Source organism: Polypterus senegalus, chromosome 1 (genome assembly GCF_016835505.1).
Source record: "Polypterus senegalus isolate Bchr_013 chromosome 1, ASM1683550v1, whole genome shotgun sequence".
Classification (NCBI taxonomy): Eukaryota; Metazoa; Chordata; class Cladistia; order Polypteriformes; family Polypteridae; genus Polypterus; species Polypterus senegalus.
This window is the reverse complement of record NC_053154.1, coordinates 321,748,071-321,752,575: the sequence shown is the minus strand read 5'-3', so window position 1 is coordinate 321,752,575 and position 4,505 is coordinate 321,748,071.

Sequence of the window (4,505 nt, the reverse complement as noted above, 5' to 3'; positions counted from 1 at the left end):
CATCAGATCAGGGGTTACTTCGTATTGCCGTGTTACTTTTTCGATTTCCACGTTTTCTTTCACCATAATGCCTGACTTAACAAGCATGAGTCCAATAAGTGAAGAACTCCTTCATCGCCTAGGACCCTGAGTCCAGTTAAAATAGGTGGCGTCTTATCGCCCACTTTGTCAAACTGGCGCTCCGAGGATGTATGGTATGTGAATGCCAAAAACATAAAAATAAAGTAAAATAAAAAAAAAAGTTCAGCCTTCTAAAACCAAATTGGCAGAAGAAAAGTAGCTATTCAGACTTTTGACTTTTATTTACCAGTGAAGCGCTTGTGTCGCTGCCATGTGTCTCGTGTCTACTTAAAGCATTCCAGTCGCTCGAATTGCTTTCTACATGCGTATATTATAGAAGGGCTGCGGTCTTTACATGTGTCCACCATTACTCGATTATAGCGGAGCACTTAACCGACAGAACGCATACCTGTGAGATGTCACGATCTTCACGCTTAATATATCCCCCCGAAATGCAGCCCTCCTCTAGACGAAGCGCACAGACACCCGACCCGTTCTGTTGTCTTGCCAGACGGCAGACTGGAAGAGGGTCACCTGGCTGATGTGTGCCGAGTACCACCAATGGAGATGCCGCTTCTTTATGTTTTCAGACGTAGAACCCAATACTTAGAAGAGTATCGCACGATCCCTGTTATTGTAGCACAAATCGCCATTCTTGATGCGCAAGGAAAGAAAGGTCGCTGAAGGCAACTTGCTTTGCGCTCTCCTTTACTTCTTGACTTTTCAGCATTCCGAGTTGCACGAGGACATCTTCCTTGAGAGTATCTTTGTAAACAAGAAAAGTTCAGTCCATGCAGCTGCGTAGCTTGTATTTGCATGCATTACCCTTTCTTATAATTTAGCGTGACTCCCGGTGGATCTGATTGCAGAGGTCATATAGTTAAAGTGAACTTTGCAGTACTCCACTGTCTACTGCTCCATATATTTTTTTCTTTTTTTTTCCCTGGAGGCACCATCTTGAGGGTGCGCCGTGCTCCTAAGCTGCTTGTCGTGTTGATCGATTTGGACCGCGATGCGTTCGAGGACATTGAATGGCCCATGCAGGTCCGACCCTGAATAGCAAGAACAAATATCTGCGGATAACTTTAAGCAAATATAAAATTTAATAATATCACAATCTGTGAAAAATCAGTTGCGTGACGTGCCATTTAAAAGTGGATTTCTGCATTCGCTTATTACAGGTGTTCGTATACATTTCTAACTCAAATCCCGTATCTGGAACCTCCCACACGCCATTTAATTCCTATGTAAAGGTATCGAATTATTTTATATATATATATATAGAGAGAGAGAGAGAGAGAGAGAGAGAGAGAGAGAGAGATAGATAGATAGATAGATAGATAGATAGATAGATAGATAGATAGATAGATAGATAGATAGATAGATAGCACAAATACACACACCTCATTGTTGTGCGTTTGCGAAGCTATAATAACATTCCATAAATTAGTCACTTCAAATCAGAGGAAATGCATACCGGTGATTTGAATGCCTTCTGAAACATGAATAGTATTTACAAAGGGTATTATTTATGGCGTGACAACACGTGTAAAGCTAGGCGTCTGCTTATAAAATTGGCAATATGTATTTTTGACAGAACATATTCAGGGAAAAGCTTTTTTTCTCGTTAATATATTCCAATACTCGCCTTTAATGCTCGGATGTTACAGCAATGAGAGTTTTTGATAATAAATGTTGGTGTATTGGAAAGGACGGGCCCCATTTTTAACATTCAGTGCGCGACCGATTATAGGGGAACGCTTTCTTTGCGGGTGGGATCGGGTGGGATCGGGTGGGATCGGGTGGGATACCCCCCCGTGTGTGTGTGTGTGTGTGTGTTTTTGTATGAGCATTTGAGTTTCATACCATTGGCATTTTTCATAAAAAGCTAAAACGCGCATCCTTTAAATATGCAAAAGTGGCCCATCCGGGATTGTTTCCTGCTTTGCACCCGACGCTGCCGGGACAGGCTCCTAAATTAAATTAAACGGGTTTCCAAGTCTTTGAATTTGTGCTAACCGATTGTGTGTGGGGGTGTATGTGCAAGAAAAATAAAGGAATTAATTAAACTCACCTTTCAAGTTCAAAATTGGGCAGTTCGTTTTTTTTTTTTTTTTTCTTTTTCAAATAGAATCAGTATCCAGAATGTGTATTTTCCTCACATACCCCGCTTATATAAAGTTTTGTGTGAATCGGCACGTGTGTTACACGTACAGTGTGTTTTTAAATTTGCGCAGCGTGTGCGTACTTATTGGAGGTGGGAGGGTGGCTTTTACGCGTGCGTGCACTCTTGAAAATAACGGTTCTTTAATGGTATTTACTGGGTTCTGGTTTAAACAATAAATAAATAAATAAATAAAAGCTATTTAATTCCGGGAATGGGTCTAAGCATATGAATGATTCTTTGGGTTAAAAAACACACACTTTAGTGTCTAGTGGACTAGCAGGATGCAACAATTCAAGAAAATCTGAACTTCGCCAGTGTTATAGGCAGCAATAGTCCTTTAAAATTTTGGAACCCACTGACTTTTCACAAATCTGTTTTCATCTGTTCTTGTCCGTTTATTAAATCTGTTACGAATTTCAGTAAATTATGGCTCTTTCTAGAACCATTGTGTGGATTTTTTTTTCTATCGTTCTGAAGAACACCTCAAGCACCTTTATTGTTAAGAGTGCGAATGCCTACAATGTGTGAGCAACAGCGTGTGCTAACCAGTGTAACGCGTGTAAATGTCCGCGAGTGACGTACTTCATGCACGAATCGTTGTGTATTTGCCACACGCTATTTGTCAGCGTGGAACTCTACGCGAGTCAAATCGACCTGTGCGCGTGCACGTTTGTGTGCGTGATAAGAAAGTGATACGCAGTGTATGTAAGTGATATACAGAAAGTGTGCATGTGCTCAGGCAAACCACATTGACTGTCTGTGATCGTCCATACTTGTGAAATGTGACCAAAGGATTCTAAGCTCTCCCTAAAGTACAACAAAAAATAACTAAATGACAATATAAATATATAAAGATTGTATCGGCTCCCGAGTGTTAGCTGAGTGGCCAAAATGTATTCAAAATATGTCTTCTTATGAGAACAGATGTGAATTGCAATGTTTAAGAAAATGCAGTTGCATTCCGAAGCTTCTAAAGTTCATTGCAACTTTTGCAAGTTGTGCATGTTAATTGCTCATACAGTGAGACAGCTCGGCTAAATACGCTGTTAAGTCATCCAGTTCTGTAGAATAAAATGTCTTTCTCACTGCGTCTCGGTTGTCTCGACGATCGTGGTATTTTAAACGGTCACCTGCCTGCGCCTCTGCTCTGTCCGCGCGCGCGTACGTAGTGAGGTGGTATAGTGGGGGAGGGAGGGGGCGAAGAGGAGCGAGAAAGAGGCCGAGCGCGTTTTACCTGTTTGAGAGGTGACACGGAAGAAACGGCAGATAAAGTGGGGGAGGGTTACACGTGTATCATGTTAAAAAAGGAGAGAGAGAGAAAGAAAAAAAAAACTTCAATTACTCTAAAGCTTTGCTGGATTGTTAGATGGAAACACAAAGTGGCGATGAGGTCATCGAAACAACAAGGACCTCAGATAAATTTTTATTACACTCATTCAGTTTTATTTTATACCGCACAGTCATTAAAATGAGCACCTAATGAAAAACCCTTTAAGAGCTGAAGGAGCGTCCGTTTATATAAATGAAAGTATAAGCTAAAAGCTGGAACAGAACTGAGCTGAGCCGTCCCTGCCACGGGGACTTCAGACCAGGCCACTACTTCAAACACAAGGATATTCGGCAACGTAAGGTGTTGTGTTATTACTTGAAAAATCACCAGGCGTAAAATGAGCTCGTTCACATGGAATTTATGTCACATTTATATAGAAAGCAAACGTCTTTGACACAATAACTCTTTTTATTATGTCTTCAAGGTATATTTGCATAGTTTAAAAGTATCACAACCGTCTATCAGTTTCCACAGCTCTTCTCCTGTTATGTAGTGTGCACTTTGCTCAGGTATGAAGACGTAATAACGGTGAATACTTAAACCCGAGTGGAATATTTGAATAGATGCCTTGGTAGACGAAACATTTCTAAGAAAAACGAATTAACAAAGAACGTCAAACCAACCTTTGACTGTTTGACCCAAAGTGAACAAAGAATCAGCGCTATTTCATGATGAAGCTCTGAAAAGCACACATAATAAGGCAAAATACTAAGGCAATGTTAAAATCTCGATTACTTTCTATCAAAAATACACTCGTATTATTAATAGGAAAAAGAAAACTGTGAATGGAAAATTACACTCGGAACTTTCTCGAAATCGAGTAGTCATGTCTATATTCATATCCTTATCCACATACATATTTATATTCATGTTCATCATCATCATCATTATCATATTATTATTATTATTATTATTATTATTATTATTATTATTATTATTATTATTATA